This window comes from Orcinus orca, chromosome 8, assembly GCF_937001465.1.
Source record: "Orcinus orca chromosome 8, mOrcOrc1.1, whole genome shotgun sequence".
Lineage (NCBI taxonomy): Eukaryota > Metazoa > Chordata > Mammalia > Artiodactyla > Delphinidae > Orcinus > Orcinus orca.
Window position 1 is genome coordinate 104,361,115 of NC_064566.1, and position 24,132 is coordinate 104,385,246.

Below are 24,132 nucleotides of genomic sequence, written 5' to 3' on the forward strand. Positions count from 1 at the left end.
GACTCTCCTGGTGGTGCAGTGGTTAAGAATCTGCCTGCCAATGCAGGGGACACGGGTTCAAGCCCTGGTCTGGGAAGATCCCACACACCGCGGAGCAACTAAGCCTGTGCGCCACAACTATTTAGCCTGAGCTCTAGAGCCCGCAAAACACAACTACTGAGCCCATGAGCCACAACTACTGAAGATTCTCTTGTTGTTGGATATTTCTAGGGTTGTGATTCTTTGCTCTAAACTGGCAGTGGCTGATGGGTCATCTTTGATGTTAAAAGTGTGTGCACATCATGGACCCATGAGAGTCTGAAGTCTTCCCTCACCTACTAGCTGATGCCTAGAATCCCATGCTCAGTGCCTCTGCCATTGGCTTAAGGATTTTGTCTAGTTAAAAAGTGAGACTGGGGCTTCCCTGGTGGCGCAGTGGTTAAGAATCTGCCTGGCAATGCTAGGGACATAGGTTCGAGCCCTGATCCGGGAAGATCCCACATGCCACGGAGCAACTACGTCCACACGCCACAACTACTGAGCCTGTGCTCTAGAGCCTGTGAGCCATGACTACTGAGCCCTCACGCCACAACTGCTGAAACCCACACACCTACAGCCCGTGCTCCACAAGAGAAGCCACTGCAATGAGAAGCCCTCACACCACAACGAAGAGTAGCCCCCGCTCTCCGCAATTAGAGAAAGCCCATGCACAGCAATGAAGACCCAACACAGCCAAAAAAATAAATTAATTTAAAAAATAAATTAAAAAAAAAAGAATTTAGATACAATTAAAAAAAAAGTGAGAGTGCCAGGAGAGGTGCTTCTTAAACGCTTTCCAACTTAAACCTCTCTTTGGGAATTCCTGAGAAGGACCTCAAAGCTGGGTTCCAGGCTCAGGCCTTAGCCCCAAGTTTTGACTGATCAAACCAGAAAAGTTCCAAAGTCCACTCAGGTTGTACTTTTTAATTGACTAAAATCCTTGAGCGGTTGGTAACACAGTTAATACCGTCTGGTACTAATTGCTACCTAAATTTAGTTTAGTATAGGAAATGCACTCAGTCTTGGCTTATTCCCTTAATACCTGATCCAGATACTCATTAATTTTATTCTCATATTTCTTATATTGTACATTTTTTGGTTTTCTGCAAATGTAAATCTATTTACCTTATAGTCTGTCTTCATTACTGCAAAGTCAGTGAATTAACCCGAGACCTCGCTTTTTATTTCACTTCCAAGCAGCATAACTATGATCAGTGATCTCCAGAATTCCGGTCTGGTGCATTCTGATCCCCACGGAGATGGTATAGTTCTTCTTATTCACATGTCCCAATCAGTGTGTCTCTGAGGTGTGTGATCAGAATATACTGGTTACTCTGTAAAAGGCAGAGCCTAAGGAGAAGTGAAGTTTCCTGTTTCTGTGCAACTGTGTGTATTTGCGTGTCAGCGAGTGTGTGTGTGTGTGTGTGTGTGTGTGTGTGTGTGTGAGAAAGAGAAAGAGTTATTTCTCATGAGAAGTGGCGTCCATCTCCAGAGACTGAGGGTCAGCAATGTCAAGGCCTGCCAGGTACTTAAGTGCTAATTGCTGCTGTTACTAAAGTTCTCTTTCCACCAGAGACTCACAGGGCAACCTTGGGGAAATGACTGAATGCTTCCATTCCTTCCATCTCACACCTGGACACCAAGGACAGTAATATTTTCTGACTCCTTCCATCACAAAGGCATAAGAATGAATTCATTTACAGTTGGGGTTTTGAGATTCAATGAAGATGTTAGTATTTCAGGCTCCTTTTATATCGTTTGGATTTTCACTCAACCATTGAGGAAGGACAACTTTGCTGGAGATGTTTCTTTTCTATACTGCTGTCTTGGGAAGGGTACCCAGTCGCTGAAGCTTCACAATTATAAGAAGAAAAAGAGAAAGAGATCATCACCACCCACCCACACATAGTTGGCATTTCAAGCTTTGAGCAGTTAATAACCACCTCCTTAGGTTGGAAGCTGTCTTGCTTACAATGCTGTTTTAAATGTTCTCACACACTCTACCAAGCCTACCCTCCTTCCTGAAAAGGCTCAGCACAGACCCACTTTTCAGCTTTGAAAAGCAAAAGAGTGGAATGGAGTTTGAAAGGAAATACAAAGGCTTTCATAATATGGAGTAAGGACCAAAGGCTCTAGCTCTAGAAGGTCAGTATTTTTAAGCAAATACTCCAGTTGTTTTTTACTGTTCTGTCTGTGTCAATTCACAGAGAGTTGGGGCTTAAAGTGTGGTTGGTCTGGATTCCCTTCCTCTGACGAGGGATTGAGGATGTAGTCACACCACTGGTAGATCCACAGGAAGGAGAACGGATGAAGGAGTCTTCCCCAGAGAATTGTGAGTAATGCCAAACAGAGACAGCATGCAGATACAGAGAGGCAAGGATCACAAGCCAGCCAAGGGAGCCTGAAGGGGAAGCCAGAGACCAGAGCAAGGGGCAGAGAGACAAGAGGACCAAGACAGGGAGCAGTGGGGTCGACAGCTAAAAGAGAGTCTGTTCTGACCTTGGGACTGAGGCAGGAGGTAGATGGGCGCCCCCCCGCCCCCAGGGTAAGCAGTTGGAGATTTATTCCCTGTGGACCAATACTCCAAGAGAATAGCAGGACAATAGAGAGAGGGGACTGGGCCCTGCCCAGATAGAAGATAAGAGACCACATATTTCTCATTCTCGAAGTCAAGGAGACCTTCCCAACTAGAAAGCTCCTTGGAGGTCAAAAGCGGAGTGATGTCAACTACCCACAGGCCTCTTCAGTGGAATCCATCTTGGCTGAGAGATGTGCACGCACACAGGGGAGGACCCTGAGATATACCAAATATGGACTCTGAACCAGGCAAAGCAAGATGACTGGCCAAAGGAAACCCGGAAGAAATGCCCCATATAGGTGATTTAAACTACCATGAGGGCGCGACTCCCTCTCTGAGCCAGCCAGTGTGTCTAACCACACGTGTTGTACTCTTGTTTTCTCCTAATAAACGCTTTACTTGTTTCACTACTTTCCATCTTCGTGGGAATTCTTTTCTGCAAAGCCGAAGGGCCAGGGCCTTGTCACTGGTCACTGGTCTAGTGGCTAGGATTCGGTGCTCTCACTGCCACGACCCGACCTCAGTCTCTGGCCAGGAACCGAAACCCTGCTTCAAGCTGCTGCAGGCCGGGGCCACCCGAGGTCAGGACCAAGGCTTCTATCAGCTGGTTTTTCTTGGCTCATGAAGGTGGTGGGGGCGGGGGGTGGGGACGACTGGGTACCAAAGGGTGAAGGGGGACAGACACGCAAGGTGTAAACCAGTTGACCTGCAGCCCCTCAGGAGGCTCTGACCTTCAATGTTTATCGAGATGATAGCAAATACAATCGCTGGTGTAGAATCAGCACTTACTCTGCTCCACGCTATCCTGTGTACATTCATTAAAAATGTGATTAATATTTGCAACGACAATATCAAGTAGGTATCATGATCCCTGCTTTGCAGCCCAGAGAACTGAGACAGAGGTTAAATAATTTGCCTAAGACCACATAATACCCGGCAACACTATGGTTTAAAGGCGTATCCCCGTGTCATCAGAGCCCCAGTTCTTCTCAAACCTGAGATAACTAAAAATGCACATTCCTCCTCCCTCCCAGATATTCTGACTCAACAGTTCCGGGGTGGGGCCTGGGAGTCTGCATTTTACCGTGCATCCCGGGGGGTGTTGACATGGGGACTCCAGTCCCCACGCCTGACATACCAAAATACTACCCCACGCAGCAGCAAAGACCGGCAACAAGCATGCGGACAACAAGGGCGGAACTACATTGGTGGAAAAAATGTAAAGAGGTTTCACCTGATAGTCTCTGCCAGTCCTGATCGTCTGCTTATTTTTTCCCAAAACACGTGTTTCCCATCATGTGGAAATAACCAAGAGTAACCAACCTGGTAAGTAGAAGGATGGAGCTTCCTCATGTCCCACAGACCCTACTTCCTTGCTGCATCCTGGGTTTGGGCTGCAGACAGATCCCCCTGTGCATCCCTGGGACTGTGTTCAAAGCCCTGCAGGCGGCAACATTAGGCACAGTCACTGCTCAGATGTGAAAAATCCCATTTCATTGGTTCTAACCAGAGTAGAAAGCTCTCAGCTACTCCAAAGACAGCTTTTAAACAAAAGGACTGCTTCTCACAATTACCCACCAAACAAAGCACGTTGATAAAAACCACTGCTAGTTTTCCCAACATCATTATCATGCACGAAACCGGCATTTCTCTTACTTTGGTTAAACTCTTGTACTCCTGAATCAAGCTGGGGCGGGGAGGGGCGAGAAATCCATCTTGTTCATGATGTTTCTCATCTCCCAGGGTCCCACCTTTAGGCCTGTAACTTTATTTTTACCTAGGTTCCCTTAAAGAGGTTGGGAGACTGGATTCCAGTGAAACCACAGGAGGCTATAACTAGTTTCTTTGCAATTTTCATCTCTTCTCCAAATAAGAGGAAAGGGGCCATTTGAATGACTCGTAATCTACATCAGCTGGAAATGTTCTTGAGGGTTTGTTTATTTCGTCTCCAAATCTCCTAAGTATTCTCTCTCCTTTCTTAGCTGCCCTTCCACTCCTGTGTGTCTGAACTAGCCTTTGTGGCCTCCACTGCAGGCCAAGGGCCAAGGCAAAAACAGATTCTTTTCATCTATTCAAGTGTGATCTGGGCCAGACAAGCCTGCTCCACAGGCCAAAAGCACGGGAAAGTATTCTGCATTCAGCTTTCAGCTCCACAGAGTCTATAGCAGGGGCCCTGCCCTTGGCAAGGCCACAGCGGTGACAAGGACCATTTGGCAGACATGGGAAAGCTGTTTGTTTGGCCCCTTCCCTTCACCTGGATGGGGTACCCTGGTAGAAAGAGCAGCAGGAATGGTACATCCTGTCCCTACCACTTTCTCTAAGTGCACGTCCAACCTTAAAAAAAAAGGAAAAAAAACCTTCTTTTACCTCCAAAAGCAGCAATTTTTTTTTTTTTTGAGATGCCAGGTAAATTTAGAGAGCGTTACAGTTGCTTATATGGAGTTGATTAATATAACAATAATAAAGCTGGTATGTTAGCATGTGAGTATCAGCAGAGCTCCCGACCTGTCTTCAACACACAGAGGAGTCAATGTTTGAGGTATGATTAATAGGAGAAGAGAACTAAGTGAAAATAGAGATTGAGCTATTTAAGGAGACCTTTCCTAAAAACACGCTCTCTCTCTAGTGCCTTCAAAAACGGCACCTCAAACTAAGTATGATAATGTTATACAAAACAAGGGTGCCCACTATTCCATTTATTATTCAACAGTGTTCTAAATGTGCTTTATGAAAATAAGAATTACAAATATTGGCAAGGGAGCAGCAAAATTATCATGATTTGATTATAATATAGTATATCTAAAAAAACTAAAAAAAACTTTTAGAAATAATATAAGAATTCAGTAAGATGGGAGTTTATCCAATAAATACACATTTTTATTATGGATATTATTTTATTTTATTGAGATATAATTGACATAAAACATATTAGTTTCAGATGTACAAAATAATGATCTGATATTTATATATATTGTGAAATGTTGACCACAATAAGTCTAGTTAACACCCATCACCATACACAGTTGCAATTTTTTTTTTTTTTGGTGTGTGATGAGAAAGTTTTTGTCTTTTAATTGTCATATTTAGACTATTTACATGATCAGGTGGCTTAAAAAACCTTTTAATTGGGGCTTCCCTGGTGGCGCAGTGGTTGAGAGTCCGCTTGCAGATGCGGGGGACATGGGTTCGTGCCCCGGTCCCGGAGGATCCCACATGCGGCAGAGCGGCTGGGCCCGTGAGCCACGGCCGCTGAGCCTGCGCGTCCGGAGCCTGTGCTCTGCAACGGGAGAGGCCACAGCAGTGAGAGGCCCGCGTACCACACAAAAACAAAAACAAAACCTTTTTATTGTAAAGTATAGCTCACTTTCAGTAAAGTAAGGCATAATTATAGAACATACCCTGCACATAGACTTTCTTTTATTCCAAAAATTAACCAGTTAGAAAATAAAAATGGAAACAACTCCCATTAACAACAAAAACATAAATTACCCAAGAATAAACTGAACACAAAATCTGTAGTACCTAAATGAAGAAAACTAAGCAAAGTAAAAAAAAGGCTAGTTCTTGGATAGTAAATCTCAGTACCGTAAGGATGTCAATTCTCCCCAAAAGAATCTATAAATGAAATGAATTCCATTCAAAAGCTCAACAAGATATTTTTGGAGCGATACTAGGAAAAAAATATTCTGTTAAAGGATAATTTTCCAAAAGGTAACAGCATAATCATCCAGCAAATACAAAATGAACACGTCAAAGATCATTAACGAGGTAACTGGTAAGATGTTATGATTGATTCAGAGAGTATCTGAAAACTTCAGTATATATAATCAATTTAACAAAGAAATGTTAGGATAAGGTTGCCAAGTTTTTTGGGGTTTTTTAATGAGATTTTTAAAAATATGTTTATTTATTTGGTTGCACCAGGTCTTAGTTGCGGCAGGCAGGCTCCTTAGTTGTGGCATGCATGTGGGATCTAGTTCCCTGACCAGGGATTGAACGCTGGTTCGGGCCCCCTGCATTGGGAGTGCGGAGTCTTATCCACTGTGCCACCAGGGAAGTCCCAAGGTTGCCAAGTCTGATTTTTTTTTTTTTTAAACTGATTAATTCCCAACAGGCTGTAAATCTTAGAGATGATCTGTTTCACAAGACAGAAATTATTTGCATCTCCACCAGACAAAAATCTAGAATTTAGCAAGTAATTTCACTAAGTCTGGGGCCTTAATCAACAGTAAACAATGAACTAAGTACATTTCTCTACAGCTCTAAAGTGATATGCTGTTCAAAAGATGTGCTGCTCACCTTTGTCTTATTTCCAGTATTTGGATGATTTTTCTGAAAATTCTAAAGGTCATGGAAAGAATAATCTTAAAAGTAACTAGGTAAATTTTGAAAAATAAAATAAACAAAACAAAAACAAGGGAAGGGCAATTTTCCGTACCTACTAAAATAATAAAATGATTTCTAAAAAAATAATAATAGGTAATAATACCTATAATAAATAGGAGGAGAGTGCCTTACCTTGGTGGGATTAGAGAGAGTATGACATCCATTTTCACCAACCGTCCCTGCTTTGAAATTTGGGCAATAAATACTTGCTTGCTCCCACCTGTGTCTCTGTCTCTCTGTCTTTATCTCTCTGTCTCTCTCAGACCTGCTTCCATCAAGCAAGCTGACTCCCCCCTGCCGCTCCCTCTACACCCAGCCCCACCGTTTCCAATCTAGCCATCACCAAAGTCCTAATAATGTTACGCTTCAACTCCCGTGTAGCCCAGTCCTTTGTTTTTATACACTATTGGCCAGACCCTGAAGGTGGAGAGGTGTGAACAGCTTTATTACAGTTATCACGACGTTTGTAGTAGTCTTTCACACCCAAGTGAGACTGTTATTTGGGGCACTATTTTGGCGTTTTTGGTGAAGTCCTTTCGTAGATTTTGAGACCCATAGCAAATTCCTTTCTATTGCCCAGTGTTCTTCGGAGTGAATTCATATACATCATTGATATCCAAAGCTGGAGCATCTCCTTTTTTTTTTTTCCTTCATTACTCTCTTAATAGTCTTTTGGTCCAATGATGTACTGGAAGAACGTGGAAGTAAATGAAGCAAGAGATCTGAGATTTCATCCAGAATCTGCCTGGATGTGTTTTCTCATTTGTGACAATGAAGATGATTGGACTCTTCAGAGTACTTTCTGCTCTGGTTCCATGGCTACAGTGCTTCAGTCACATGCTCTCCCATGGTCTGAGTATTCCCAAGGGAGGCACACCACACTCAAGTCTCAAAAGCTCTCCTTTCTCCTGGACCTCTTGAACTAGCTTAATATTGGCAGTTTAGGGTTATTGGGGTTTAGGTTAGAGACACCAGTCGCCCACTCCCTCCCTGGGGTTCTTGCCAGTAGAATAAAAATCAAAGGGTTGTCTGAATAGGGCTCAAAGCCCTCTAGTAATAGCTACACAAAGAACTTATCTAATTTTTATTTAGACCAGGGTTGGTTTCTGACTGACCCAGAATCCTAGGCTAACCCCCTATTTCCTTACTAATTTAGTTAATCTCGTCTAAAAGATAATTCCCAAATCTCTATCTAGCAGTCTTTCCTCTCAGAATACCACTTCGACATTCAGGAAGCTGAACATTCTTGGTAACAATGTGTGGTTGTCATACACAGAGATACAGGATTATTTTCCTTAATTATAACAGGTCAGAGCTTTCCTCTTGGTCATGTGGTATCTTCTTCAGGAAAAAAACAAAGACTGTATCACTAACTTGCCCAAATCTCTGTGGAAAGTGAGACGTTTAATCATTCCAACGCTTTGCCTGTGAGTCTGAAACTAATCAGATGACTGACTGAAATTTTCACGTTTCACTCAAGTGTTCTGGGCAGGTAGACAGAGCTGGACTGACTCGGTTTAGAACTGACCATCTAGACAGCACTCCTGCCACTGTGGGAAAAGAGACTGAAGAACGATGTAAGATTTATATGTATCTTGACGATTCGAACGGAAATGTTACATATTCAGCCTATCTACCTTGCAAGTCCCTACTCGATTTAAAGCATAAATTAATACCACCGGGTTAACTAGCAGCAAATATCTCATCTGGAGATATATCAGGATGTACCCACGGAAATAAGACAACACTTATTTGTAGCAAATAAAATATTTATCTTTGGTATCTTGTTTGAAGGCTATTAATTGTTCCTAAAAACCTGCAAAATATTTTCAAACATTTCAATTAGGTAATGAAAGTTTGACTCCACATATTTTAATTCCTGTTTGTGGATTTTTTTTAATATAATTCTGATATTTTATCACAATCCTGTTTCCCTTGTAAAGACTTTTTATCAAGCATCCAAATGTTTTACTATTTTAAAAAATAACATAGCACACAGTGGTGATTGTATTAAAATTTACAATACTAAAAAAGTCAAGAATTAGAACAGGAATTACATTGCGCTTGTAACGCAGAGTCCCAGCATGAAGCCTGAACTACACTCCTTGCAGATTCAGGCCTGTCTGGGTTTGTCTGATGACCAGCAACCCAGGCGGTTCAGGGATCTACATGGCAAGGGAACAGAGGAGCTTAATTCAAAGAAACAGATCTAGAAATTGTGAAGATGGCAGCCAGCCCTATTCTGACAACCCTTTATCATTTAGAGTTCTTTCAAGTGCCAGTAACAGAATATACCCAAAAGTGGAAAAAACAATTAACCAGATGTTCAAAGGGAGTTCGTGTCCAGGATGGGTGGTGTGACCTGGAGATAGGTCAAGGGCCTGAGTGTTTCCCACCCAGGTCTTCACTCCCTTCACGGAGTCACTGATCACAAGATGACTCAGCATTTCTAAGCAACATATCCAGTGAAGGGGAAGGGATATTTGTTTTCATGGGTCCCTTTCTGTGAGAGAAGCTTCCCAGTTGCCTTCCCTTCTGGATCTCCTTGGACAGAAGCAGGCCATATGCTCACCCCCCGCCACTGCAAGAAACTAAAGTGCTTTATCCTTGCAGGAATTCTCCACCAGCAAGGAAGAGAATGCCGAAAACGTCTAAACCACTGGGTGATATCCCATATCACCTACAGAAGGTTCATGAGATGGAAGAAAGAGGCAGAGTACACAGCATGATATGTGGACACGAGGGGTCTGACCTGGAGAAACTTTGGGCTCTCCAAAAACACCAGATTTTTTTCCTACCAAGCTGCCTTTGAACCAGGGCAAGATTCTTCCAGAGAAGCGGTTTGTCAAAGACAAATGGCAATCAGGATTTGCATTTGACAGCGTGTAATAGATAACACCGAAAGAAACAGTGGTTGAACAAATTAGAAGTTTTATTTTTTTCTTACGTTACAAAACACCTAGAGGAACAGAGTCCAGGGTGGCTATGGTAGCTCCATGACGTCATCAGAGACCCAGCTTCCTTTTATCTTTCCTTTAAGCCATCCTTAGCGTATGTTGTCTCCATCTTCATGACACCCAAGTGGCACCTACTCTACCCTCTTCCCCAGGCATCATGACCACAGTCTGAGAGGAATAAGAAAGGACGAGGGGCAATGGTGAGTGCCCCTGAGTTATTTCTCTTTAAGGAACATCACGGAAAGTCTTACGCAGTAACTTTGGCTTTCATTTTAAAGACAATAACCGTCACATAAAGCTTCAGCTGCCGAACAGATTGAGAAATGTACTTTTACAGGAGATTCATGCCGTCCTGAATAACGTCAAAATTCTGATTGTAAGAAAGAAGAAAGTCGATTTTGGCTTAGTAACTAGAAATTTTGGTGACAAAAACTGGAGGGTTTTTTTTGTGAAAACTAAGAGTGGAAAACAGTATAGTGAATCAGTGGTGGGAAAGGGTATTTTTCCCAATTCATTTAATTTCGGTGGGTGGATTATGGGAAAGAGATAGAAAGAGATCATTTTCTGCTAGGAACCGTGTTTGCTCAGGAAATGAGCAGGTGATTGTTGAAGGATCAGTGAGGACAGCACCATGGGGACCAGGCCGAAGCTCAGCAGCAAGTTCCACAGACACACCTGGGATTTACCTCACACATTTTAACTGCACAAACTCTGAGTCGATACGGATATAGGTAACCAGTGAGAGGAATTTTGCAAGGCCCCCGGGATGTATACTTTGCAGATATAAGGCTTGTTCTGTGTCTCTTCGGCTAGTGAAATCTTTCCATAATCCTAGGGAGGATTGACTTGGGGGGGTGGATGAGATGGGCTGGGAATATCGGATTTTCCCACAGGTGCTGGGAGAGTATAAGTCAAATGAAGTGAAGAAACTAACGATGGGGCTGACCAAATAGGACACGTTTAATTTGCCCGGTCTCTCTTTTGGAAACAACATAGAACATAAAAGAGAGTTACATTGAATATAAACAAATCCCCCAAATGAGAGAGATACAGTCAAAATGAGAAGAGACACATGTAGGCTAGAATCATTAGACAGGGCTTCATGGAGAACTAGGTCTTAAATTGGACCTCACAAAAGTAGGAAGAATTTGGATTCTGAGAGCAGGGAACGAGGAGGACACTCTGTTGATGTGTGGTGAAAACTCTGAGAAAAAGGGAAAAAGCTGTTCAGAGAGAAGGTTCAGAGAGAAAATTTCTTCCAGCAGGTTCTGGGACATGGGGGAGGACAGGACGATGGGAGAGGTAAATCAGTGTGGGGAGGGGACTGGGGGGGCCCTAACTCACCCAACTCCCCTCACCTTTCTTTTGCTAACACTTCCAGGTAATTGTCCAGCTATACAAAAACTTAAGAAAATCAGAAACCAATTCAAATAAAACTTTGATGGATAATATCACGGTAGGTATTGGTGGTAGGAGTATAAACAGGTACAGTCACTTGGAAAGCCATCTGGCGGTACTTAGCAAAGTGCGGTTTACATATGTGCTGTGACACATCACTTCTACATATATAGATATGAGATATATATATGATTTATATATATAAAATTCCCCTAGTGTCCATAACTAGGGGGCTGGATACATAAAATGCTAAGAATGTGTCCTATGGAATAACATGTTGCAGATTGAAGCACTGAACTAGATATACAGTTAGTGACATGGTTGGATATTAAAAACATAGTTTTGAATTTAAAAAAAAATATTTTTTCATTTGGCTGTGGTGTAGCACGTGGCATCTTAGTTCCCTGACCAGGAATTGAACCCGTGCCCCCTACATTGGAAACGCGGAGTAGCACAATTAGACACATAAGTCAATTAAAAACACATACATACAAAACACTACATTATTTACAAGAACTCATGGAGGAAAGGAATAAAAATAGAGACTGGGGATGAAGGGAAGAAATTCATCCATCAATGAAGAGCAGAGCCTCCATACAATGGTGTGTGCTAGGAACTCGCCCCTTAACCCACAGTTTGCCCTTACCTCTCCTCCCTCTGGGGGAAGGAGATACTCTTAGACCTCCAAGAATTTTTAAATGTATGATTAGCACTAGAACATATAATTCTCTCATGCGTAAAACTGGGATAATAGTAAGAAGAATCTCACTGGGTTGTCAGGAAAATTAATGGAGATCAAATCTTAGATGCCTAAAAGGAGCCATGCCCAGCTGTTAGGTGTTTGACTAACACTAACTGGCAAAGAGACTCACTCTGAACTTCATACCAATCTCACAGGGTGTCCGTTCAATTCCTGCCTCAGCAAAACAATAAAGTGTTACGTCAGAGACTTTCAGAGTCAAGCAAATAGTCGAAACCAGTCGGGGTACATTAGGTCCTCAAGTGCAAGGGCACACGGTCCTGCTCCACAGAGAAAATAATATGACTGTTGATGGAGGCTTAGGGAAGCTCATGACCACCAATGTTCTCCCATACAGTCAGTCTTAGCCCAGTGCACTGCCCCTGTCTGACTGTTACTCACCAGAGTCGGCAGTCCTGCCAATTCAGTGATTACCAGGCAGCAGGAGCTGAGTGGGGAAGGGAAATGTGCAGGCCAGCTGATGCTGCAGGGGGGAGAAGACCAGCCAAAGTACAGTGACTGAAGCTGGCATTTGGTCAGAGGATGGGGATTTTGCTGGTCTTTGGTCAAAGGTCTGGCAGTGTACCCTTAGGTCTTTGGGGCACAATGTGTAATCTGAAAAAGTAAGTCAGAGCAGTCTATTATTGGGGATAATGCATTGTTTGTAGCCACATTTACAAAGATTAGAGGTCTGAGAAGCATGACAGTGTTCCCTCTATTACGAATCCATAGAGTTCAGAATATAATCCAAGACCGCTTGAAATTGAAGTGAAGTGTGACCAAAACATTCTCTGTTACAAAACTACTGTCCATGCAAGAGGAAAGTGTTTACCTTTGCACCCAATGAAGGAACTTTTTAGATATCCTATTTATCCTGCTACAGTATGCCATTCACAGAACCTATAAATCGTCTACTCCTCAGACTCAAAAAGGTGGGACATCCTGAAAAACGCAGTCAACTAAAGGAATTCCCACCTGCCTGCTGTAGATGAAATCAGACTGAACCCTAGGACTCTGATGATCTGATGATCCCTCAAGAGCTCTGCCACACCTAAGTTATCTAGTATGTGAACAGGGAACAAACTGAGAGTTTCAAGGAACCTTAGAGATCTCCCAGTCCAATTTCTTCTTTGTAGAAGTTGTGTTTCAGAGAGGATAACTTGCCCAATGTCAAGCAGCTGGCTCATTCTTTTTTTTTTTTTTGCGGTACGCGGGCCTCTCACTGTTGTGGCCTCTCCCGTTGCGGAGCACAGGCTCTGGACGCGCAGGCTCAGCAGCCATGGCTCACGGGCCCAGCCGCTCCGTGGCATGTGGGATCTTCCCGGACGGGGGCACGAACCTGCGTCCCCTGCATCGGCAGGCGGACTCCCAACCACTGCGCCACCAGGGAAGCCCTAGCTGGCTCATTTCTATTCAACATATGTTTACTGAATACCTACTATGTTCCAGGCGTCCTAGTAAATACTAGGAATTCAGGTAGCATGAATCATTATAAAACATGGCATATTAGTGAAGCATGTACACTAGAGCCAGACTCACAGTAAAGCACTGAATGTGCGTTTATCTTAGCTTCACTGCTTACTAGCTGTGTGACCTTGGGCACACTTAACCTCTCTATGCTTCAGTTTCATTATCTGCGAAATAAGGTAATAATGAGACTATAACTCATGGGATTGCTATATGACTTGAAAGAATCAATATACTTAATGCACACAGAACAGAACAGTGGCTGGCACATAGTTCTCTGTAAGTATTTGTCAATTAAAACACCAGGTTTCTGCTCTGCAGAAGCTCTCCATCCTTTGTTTAGACAGTTAGCTTAGCACACTGGGGGAGCGCTAAGCTAGCCATCCTAATTGGTGTTATATGTGGCTTGAAGGCACAGGCTCGTCTAACTGACTAGTGAGTCCCCCCACCCGGTGCCAAGTACCGCTCCTGGCATGTGATAGACTTCTCAGTATTTGCCGAATGGATGATTGAATGGGTCCCAAAATTAAAGAGTCAGGGAACAAGTATCATGGGAAGCAAATAAATATTTGAATGATACCTTAAACGCTGAGAAAGAAAAGCAGCATTTCTTCCTGTAGAGAAGGGACAAGAGATTCTAGACAGTTGAAGCAGCAGGAGCAAAGTCACTGGGTTGTCAAGGCGACTAGCTTTCTTCCTCTCTCCATATAGCCTACTCTTCTCACTTCCTTTACCCAAGGGATTTGGGAATTGGATCTGGGTGTGCCATGGAATCTGCAGCTCTCAGCTCCTGATGGATTATAGAGCCCCATTCTGATGAAACCAGGTGCTGATGAAGATGCTCAAGGGATATCCGTTTTTCTTTCCTTTAACACATGTTCCTTCAGAGGGAGCTGGCTGATTTCAGAAATCCAGCAGGGATTAAAGTACTGAGTGTGTATTTACTTAGCCCATCTGTTCATGGCGAGAGTTTGATTACATTTGACTGTTAATGTAATTGATATTTTCCTTGAGTTTGATCCTCCTCCATGAAGGACTAGTTTTATAGTTACTTTCAATTAAACTACGTATAATTAAATAATTTACTTTAGAAAAATTTTGACATTTATTAATCCTCTGGTGGTTCTCATGGCAGAGATATCTGATTCTGCCCCAATATCCATTCTCTCCTTCTTCTATAGCAGTAACATCCTTTTTTTTTTTTTTTTGGACACGCTGTGAGGCTTGTGGGATCTTAGCTCCCCGACCAGGGATTGAACCCGGGCCCTCGGCAGTGAGAGCACAGAATCCTAAGCAATGGACCGCCAGGGAAGTCCCAGCAATAGCATTCTTGATTTTTATCTGGGCCCATGAACACTGAGGATAAAGACTATATTTCCCAGCTTCTCACACATCCATAGGTGGCCAAGTGACTAAGCAGACATGACATGTTCAATTTCCAAAAACAGTGCATTTTAAAAGAATGACATTTTCTTCTCCATTTTTTCATATCCTCCCCTCTGGATGGAATGTCGATGTAATGGCTAGAGTTAAAGCAACCAAGTGAACCTTGTGAGGTGAATTCGGGAGTAGAAGAAAACGTTTAGGAGAGCAAGTAGAAGAAGTCTGGGTTTTGATACTCCATGGAGTACTGTATCGGAGTGCCTACCTCCCGACTTTTCCTTTTTTATTTTAAATTTTTTCCTTTTGGCTACACCACGCGGCACGCGGGATCTTAGTTCCCTGACCAGGGATCAAACCCATGCTCCCCCGCAGTGGAAGCGTGAAGTCTTCCCACTGCCAGGGAAGTCCCCAGACTTTTATGTAAGAGTGACATAAACTTCTGCTCATTTAAGCTACTGTTAGTTTTGAGTTTGTTGTGGCTTTTTTTCTTGCAGCCACACCTAACCCTAACTTAAATGGCTTCGTCTTGCTACCCATCCTGACATCTCCTTTGTCCCCTCCAAGTCATTTGTTACTACTCAGAGAATAAAAACTAAGGTTTCCCAAGCAAATAAGAATAATAATGACAAAAATAATAATCAAAAGGATAAATACGTTGCAAAAACTTTGCTTCTTCCTTCCCCATCGGAAAATATCACCTTGTGAATTTCACGGCCACTTTAGTTTTTGGAAGGTCTCATTTGCATTCTATAAATGTAGATGATTAAGAGTCATTCTGGGAGTGGGAAGGGAAGTAAGGGATAAAATACGTGGAAAAGGAGCAGCAATGTTACTGAAAGCAGTTTAGGCAGAGGAAGATAAGACTCCAGCAGTATGTAAATTATGATACAGCCATAATGCAAAGCTCCCCAATGATTAAAGAGTGTGTTCTAGAATCACATGTATTGCTTTGGGGAAATCTGCAGGATATTTTGTCAAGTGAAAAAGTAGATTCCAGGCGTGGGGAGGCGCGGCGGGGGAAGCCCGCGGCGCCCGCCTCCAGGGGGCCCAGACCCGCCGCCGGGCGTCTTGGCGTCCCCGCGAGTCCGAGCCGGAGCCGAGTCCGAGCCGGAGCCGAGCCCGAGCGCGAGCGGGAGCCGCCCGCCCTGGACCACAAGCCCCTGCTGCCCGAGCGGCCGCCCGCCTACCACCTGGAGGCCGGCCAGGGCGACTAAGCGTGCGGCCCGCACCGCTACGGCGCCCTCCCCGCGGCCGCCCTCCCCCTGCCTCGTCACAGGGTTACCCCATCACCACCCCAGGGTCTGCAACATCCACAGTCGAAATGTCAGCCGGCACCGTGCCAGTTCCATCGTTGTCGTTGGAGGCTGCCCTGTCTGCGGGGTCGGGGCTCTGGAGGACTCCTTCACCTTCCTGGGCATCTTCCTGGCCATCGTCTTGTGCCCCTTTGGGTTCATCTGCTGTTTTGCCTTGAGGAAGCGAAGATGGCCCAACTGTGGAGCAAACTTTACTTAAAGGGAACAGCACACCTGGTTTCCCCACACCCAGCTCTCTTTTTCTAATGTAAATGTCGTGTACAATAGCTTTATGGGATTCAGCTTCAGGACTGTTCTGTAAAGTGAGGTGGGACTGGGCACTGCCAGGAGGAGCTGAGGGCACAGCGGTCGGGAGTGTGGACGCGCACGGCACTGCTCCCAGGTCAACGACAGCTCAGTAAAGCACTGCTTTTATTTTTCACAGTCTTCCATTTGAGAAAGGTGAGAAATAGTGTTTTAAATAAATGAGATCCATCCCATTGTCAAAAAACAAAAAAAGATTCCAGTATAATAAATAAATACATATTTATATAGACTTAGAACAAACAGGAGCTACGGACACCAAAATGTTACCAGTTTTTATCTCTGGCTAGTAGGATTATAGATGATTTTTATTTTCTTTTATTCTGTTTATTTGTATTTTCTAATTTTCCATGATCAACACATATGATTTATATACACTTTAAGTTGTTTAAAAAGCAATTCTTGGGACTTCCCTGGTGGTCCAGTGGTCAAGACTCGACGCTTCCAATGCAGGGGACACGGGTTCGATCCCTGGTTGGGGAACTATGATCCCACATGCTGCTCGGCCGAAAAATAAAGGCAATTCTTAGGTGGTGGCAGGAATAAACCTCCACACTTGCCTGAGTCAGAGCGATGTCAGGTTATGCTGTGATGACAAACAAAACCCTAAAATCTCAGTGCCTTAACGCACCAGAGGTGGATATCTTATGCATGTGTGGGTCAGTGGGGACATCTGTCCATCAGGTGTGGCTCAGGGATCCATCTCAGCTTGCAGGTCTCAAGGTCAATGCAGGGGAAAGGAGAGGTAGAGAAGACATTTCCATTTCTAGTTGACCTGTCAGAGCTTGCGCATAGCCCTTACCTACCTGCAAGGGAGGCTGGGAAATTGGGGGAGTCTATGGGGTATACTAAGTGAGCACTGTCTCTGCCACATACACATACGGTGATTACGTTTTTCTCATCCAAAACCCAAAATTTAAAGCATGACAAGTAAATAATTGACTTTAAAACTGATTTTTAAAAGTACACACACAACAGAATAAATGGTTGCGTGCTTACTACAGTTTTTAAAATAGTCAACAATGGCCTCGGCTGTGAGGAAGGGGGAGAAAACTGGGAAAAGATGAGGCCAAGACTAAAGGTGTCCTCTTCCCCCTCCTAGCTCTTTAATGCATAAAGTTAAGTCTCAACCGTAGTCCGAGTGGAGAGAGGGAAGACAGGACTGAGACGGGAAAGGGCTGGCCAGGAGAAAGAATGAGGATTTCTGAGGGACTAGGAGGTAGAACATGGACCTCTCCTCGTAGACCATGGAAATACCAGGCAGAAGCGTGAGCTGGCTAGAAACTGGGGAGGAGAGCTGGTCCAAGTAGGATGGAAAAAGTTAGGAAGACTGCCAGATCTGGGCAGTGCCCAAGGTGGGAATTAATGTCGGAATAAAAAGCCAAGAATGTGGGGTGGGGATGGAAGTGGAATTTGAGCAACTCCCTTCAAATGTGCCCTACCATTTGGTTCATACTCTCAAGAAACTGCAGGTTGCGACTCGTCATCAGTTTGATTTAAAGGGACATGGGTAAGACAGACAACAGAAACCAACTCAGCAGTACCCTGGCCTACAAGAAGAGCCCACAGTCTAAATTAGGGACCAGGGCTACATGGAAAATGAAGGCTGAATCAGACATCATTCCAGACATAGACTGGGGCAGGCTGTGGAGACAGTGGGGAAAGATGGCTGACATCAGGAAGGCAGCAGTGACTCCAGGTGAACTGAATGGTTGGATCAGGACCCCAGCAAGCAGCTGGGGATGGTGAGAGGAGGCTCCAGCTCCCCAAAAGTTTCTAGCAAGAGAGACTGTGACTGGGGTCCTACTAAGGGACAGGGCTTCACAACAAGTGCCACCCGAGAAGGAGAACTAGAATACCTATGTGGAAAGCAAGGAAAATAGTCATCGTAGGCAAGGATAAAGGAGAAAGGGAGACCGCAGCTTTGAGGGTATATGGTTGCCCAGAGCTTCACTTCTGATAAAGGGGTAGGACAGAAAGATCTATAGATGAGACAGCTTCTCTCCTGCCTGACTTGGTCTGCATTGGCTTCGGGATGGAGTAGAGTTGGGCCCATGGATAGAAGGCATCAGTACCTGAATCAAAGCAGGTTTGGTGAGGCTGGATGCATATCTACTAACAGAACTTGCCCAACAATTCAGAAAAGCTTTTCCGAGACAGCCTTGTAAAGAGGTTATTCACCTTGTAGGTAGGTTCTTCCACTCACCCAACAACAACGTCCACGTGGCTAGGTATCACCAGTTACTGACACAGAGAAGTAGGGTGGGAGGAAACACTTAGACTGGCCGAGTTACCATTATTTACCAAGCTACTGCTATTGGTTTATTGAATACCTTGAGTGAAAATCCCGTGTTTTGTCTCCTTGAAAGATATTTTAAGACACAGATAACCTTTTTTTAAAAAGTTAGCTTTTTTGGTTGTTTGGTTTTTTTTACTTCTTTAGCTGAATGTATCTATTGTGCATGAATGCCTGGGCTTGAGTGCTCAGGACAGCACGGTGTGGAAGGAAAGCTCTGGATTAAGAATCAAAGATTCCAAATTCTCATATGGTTCTAGTGAGGACCAAAGAAAGCAATGTTTAAATGACCCAATGTAATCGAAAAATGAGGTGCGTGTGGGTATCTACCCATCCAGCAACTTTGCATTAGTGTGATACGAATAAGGTGCCGAGGGCATCTCACCCCAGGGTCATGCAGGGACCCTGCTAAGTGAATGAGAACCATGTGCAAGACCAGGCAGCCTTTCAGAAAAAGTGTCCCCGGCTGGGACTCCAGGAGTAAGAGCAGTGGGCGGGGCTTGTCTGGAATGGTCAGATTTCTGAAAGTAACCCTTCCAGAAGCTGCTGAGAATTGAGGTGATTGCGAGGCAGAGAGAAGCCCAGTAAACTGAGTCAGTGTGATTTGGCCTCCTGGCAGCAAGTAAGGGATGCCCGGAAGGGCCAGAAGGGACAGGTTAGGGGGCACGGTCTCACCTACCATTCCTGGCTGAGAAAACCTCCCTCTGCCTCTGAGCTGCCACACATGGCAGGCCTTAGGGATCAACATGTCTCACTGCCCCTCCCTCCGCTATGACCCCGAGTAAAATGTTTCCTTTGAGACTGCAAAAGATTTTCATGTTTTAGAAGCCACTTTGCAGGTGTGATAGGAGGTCTAGCAAAACAAGTCAGGCTGGGTTCTCAAGCCTTTATCAACTAATGCCTTATCGTCATGCCTTATCTCTTAACACCTCCGTAGGAATTAATTAGCTGAGTGTCAGCTGAAAGTAAGAATGGATCAGAAGAGGAGGAGGAAGTAGTTGGAGAAAAAGGTCCTTTGTCATGACAAGTAAGTGCATCACAATGTGCTTACTGCAGTTTTGCTTGCCTTGGTCCTGAATATGCCACCTCTTCCCCTTCCCAAACTATGGGGACCATGGATACAGATGCTTAATTATCAAGTGGTGTTAACTCATTGTCATTGTAATTTGTTGATGCCCCAAATCACCCAGTTGCCAAGGATGACTGATCCAAAAAGGTATCCTAAAAATTAAGGTATGGGAATTCCCTGGTGGTCCAGTGGTTAGGACGCCACGATTTCACTGCCAAGGGCCTGGGTTCGATCCCTGCTTGGGGAACTAGAATCCCACAGGCCGCGCGGCTTGGCCATAAATAAGATAAAAATCAGGGTATGCCAGCTGGTATTTATTAAATGTCTCTATCCTCAGAGAGACTAGGCATTGGGGGAAATATATATATATATATATATGGAGAATTCCTATAGAGTTTACATTCTAGGATTCAGATTCAACTATTATTTACCAAGCTCCTCTCATGTGTTAAGTATATATCATCTCATTTAATTTTACCAAATCCCTACATAATAATAATATAAGTATTATTATCCCAGTTCTTATTCCCAGGGCATTCAAGTCCAAGCCCAGCACTGTTTCTACTATGTTACGGTGGGGTGGGGAGTAATATAGTCAGTACACAGAAGCTTGAAGAGCTGAGATACATAAACATACTCATGAGTCACTAACACATCTTGACACATCGTAATTAAGTGTCATGTATTTGGGAAGGGGGGTGACAAGGATAAAAGCTGGGAGAGGGAATTGACTGAAGGGTGGGGAGAGTGAAGCAAGGTGGAGCTCCTCTGAGCTTTCCCGGATGAGGTGAGGGTGGAGCCGATTATCCCGGGGGGGACAGGCTGGGACCTCGTGGAGAGGTGGTAGTGGCAGGAACAGCCTGCTGTCTGAAATAACAGAGACAGTGAATCTGTTGGTGACATCCTTTTAACCTGTGGTTAAGGGTGGGCGCTCCCAGTCTCCTGGATGCAGGTAACCAAGGAACTCCACAGCTGCTCAAGGTAAACTGTAGAGTATCAGCCTCCAGCATAGACACTGATGTGCTAATTCCAGCCCAGGCTGGCAGACAGCAGGGGCTCTGTCTAGGAGAGCTGGAGACAACACATTGGAAAGGAGGGAAATGAGCTTTGAGCTATTTTTAGTGCTGCATCTCTGCGCAGAGCGGACTTGAGGCACGTGCATGCCTGCAAATTCATCAGATGGGAATATATTCACGTACAGCCTGCTCACGAATGTCCTCTCCAACCAAAAGATGCCTTTCTACAACCTAACTTGTGGTGACATCATTTTCTACCCACTGTCATATACAGATTCTCTGCTGGGCAACTTCCTAAGCCCTCTGCCGAAGGTGTGTCCAGGGAAATAGCAACCACTGAGAAATCAGCAGCTTTTGACATCATAGGAAAAGGAAAGTTTCTCAATTTCCCAAATTTTTAACAAGTGCCAAATATAAACTCAGCTTGGTTGGAAATATAAGCACAATGGAATTCTGTAGAACCTTAAAGGAAGCCACAGACGATTTTCCCTGAGCTGCAGTGGAAACTCTACACCCTCAAAACACCCAAGAGCTTTCCCACCAATAAACTTGTTGGCAGAGCATTACATCATCAGAAAAAACTCTGATTGGCTGAGTACTGTCCTCAAGAAAAGACCCATTTCTGGCAGCAAAAACTTTTCCAAGAGCCTTTTGGGGCATCAGACACCATATTTAGTTTCCTCCTTTTAGCGCAGAACTTTCGTACGATAACCAGCACGTAGGTCCTTTGGGAAGCTGCTTCTGCCAGCACTTAGGCAAAAACTCTGAAGTTGCTTTTGGTGCCTTGGCGCTGGCCTCTGGGCTGGTGGTACCTACCCTGGTAGGTGGGAAAGTGCAAAGAGGTTTAATGAGGAGCGTGCTGCTCCTTCTGTCACCAGCTTCCAGATTAGACATGGCTAAGGTGTCTGAGAGCATCTGCCAGGGAATGTCATAACAGAGGCTACTGTGAAGCCAAATTAAAGGAGCCCAGCGAGCCAGGCAGTCTTCAAGTTAGAAATGTTCATTAATTGCTTGTATGCGATGTATTAGGCTAGGCAGGTGGGCCCTTGCCTTCAAGGAAGACAGGAACATTCATTCAGGCCGCGTTTCCCATGAAGAGATGCAAAGAAGCTGAAACAGAGCAAGTCCTACATATTTCCTGAAAGGAAACATCGAGGGTTTTACTGATTGTTCTTTGGCTGGAAATAAGTAAAAGGAAGTATAACCCCACTGTTCTGACCATGCCCTCCCCCCAAGCCCTGCCCCCATGATTTTCTTCTGCCCTGTGTAGTTCCTGTTCTTCTGTAACTACCTCTCAGGTGAAAGCTGTAACTTGAAAACAGGCAGACAAGTTAGAATTGTGTGGCACCCAGCTACCCCAGCTTTATTACTCTGTGTTTACTCTTTATTCTTCCCCATTTCCTCTCTCATTTTTCTTTCTTTCCTTCCTTCCTTTTCTTCCTTTCCTTCTTCCTTCCCTCCCTCCATCCCTTCTTTCCTTCGTTCCCTCCCTTCCTCTCTTTCTTTCTTTCTTCCGTTCTTCCTGTCTTGCTTTCTCTCTGCCTTACTCTTTCTTACAATACAGATAGATCTCCTTGGTTCTCCCTTAGAGAACACCCTCTTTCCTCCACATGAACTCCCACCTGACTGACTGTGGTTAAGAAACCTCTTTGCTCGAGAACATCCTTGTTACTGGTCCTGAATTAAAATATCCTCAGGGCAGGGCGGGGATGAGGTGGGACCAGTTTGCCAGAAGAGCAACCAGTCCCTGTTCAGATCAGGATGGATATTTCCTGCAAATCACTTTCCAGGTAAGCACAGCACCGTCCTCAATGGGTCTTGAATCCAGGTAATAGTTTCCCAACACTCAAGGAGAGGGAGAAGGAGGCCATAAATCCTCCCCCAGGAAGTAAGAGATGGATTACATCACTGTGGGCAAAATGAGGGTAAAGGGTGGATTTTAATATGGTTAAATCTTTCGTCTTCACAGTTTGGGTTTCAGAGGAATGAAGATAAGAATAGAAGGATGCAGGGCTTCCCTGGTGGCGCAGTGTTTGGGAGTCCGCCTGCCAATGCAGGGGACACGGGTTCGAGACCTGGTCCGGGAGGATCCCACGTGCCGCGGGGCAGCTAAACCCGTGAGCCACAACTGCTGAGCCTGAGCTCTGGAGCCCGTGAGCCACAACTACTGAGCCCACACACCACAACTACTGAAGCCCGCATGCCTGAAGCCTATGCTCCGCAACAAGAGAAGCCACCACAATGAGAAGCCCGTGTGCAGCAACAAAGACCCAATGCAGCCAAAAATAAATAAATAAATTTATTAAAAAAAAAAAAAGAATAGGAGGATGCAAGTTTCCTGTGATAGAAAAGAAGAGCACTTGGGAGGAGGATGAAAGCTGGGAGGGATCACAGGGGCAAACAGAGAAGCATGTGAATTCCCAGGCACGAGAAAGCAGCGGGCACATGGCAAGTCCAGCCCCAAACATCTAGAGAGGCTGCCAGGTTTCTGGTCGTGTCTCATTCTTTTAAACGGAACAATCCGAGATGACGCCAGGCCGCCAGCCTGGGGTCAGAACGCTCTGTCACCAAGCCTGACTCCTAGTCTTCCTCCTGGACCACGCTCTGCCTTGTGACTCCCTCCCCATCTCCTGACTCTTCCTGCGGCCACGAGCCCCCGCCCTCAGCTTCACCGAGACCATCAGCTCCTCCAGGACTGATCTCAGCTTGCCTCTGTGAACATGGCAACTGACCCTTTAAGCATGGTCAGCTCAGCAGGCCCTGGCTGGCACAGAAAAGCCTGTGGCAGACAATAGTGTTTATTCTAGGCAATTGTCCCAGACTGGTTACTCCCTGCTAACGCCCCACCTTCTGCTGTGTGCCATCTTTTTTCTCATCGTCTGAATTCATCCTCCCCAAGCCTTGGCTAAGAGGCTCCGCCTCCCAGTCCCACCCAGAAGGACTCAAGCCCCTGCGTTGGGGGAAGGGAGTGTAAACAGCAGGTGAGGCGTGATTTATGGTTGCACTCTGGCTGTTTTGGGTAACAACTGCCCTGGGTCAGGTCAGTCTCAGGGCTCCGCCCCAGCACCAACCTGCTGGGCCAGGTTTGCCTCAGCCCCTGCGGAGTGGACAAAGGGCGAGGCTTGCAAGCAGCATGGGCTAAACTTGGGACCTCTAGTTACTGCGTGAGGGAAGAGAGCGCGAGAGGTACCACCGCCCAACCTAGAGAC

At 44.9% G+C, this 24,132-nt stretch overlaps 1 pseudogene; it reads left to right on the forward strand.

Annotated features, from left to right (window-relative positions):
* Positions 1–15,715: 15,715 nt before the first annotated feature.
* Positions 15,716–16,521, forward strand: LOC101273732 (brain protein I3-like; annotated as a pseudogene).
* Positions 16,522–24,132: the final 7,611 nt, after the last annotated feature.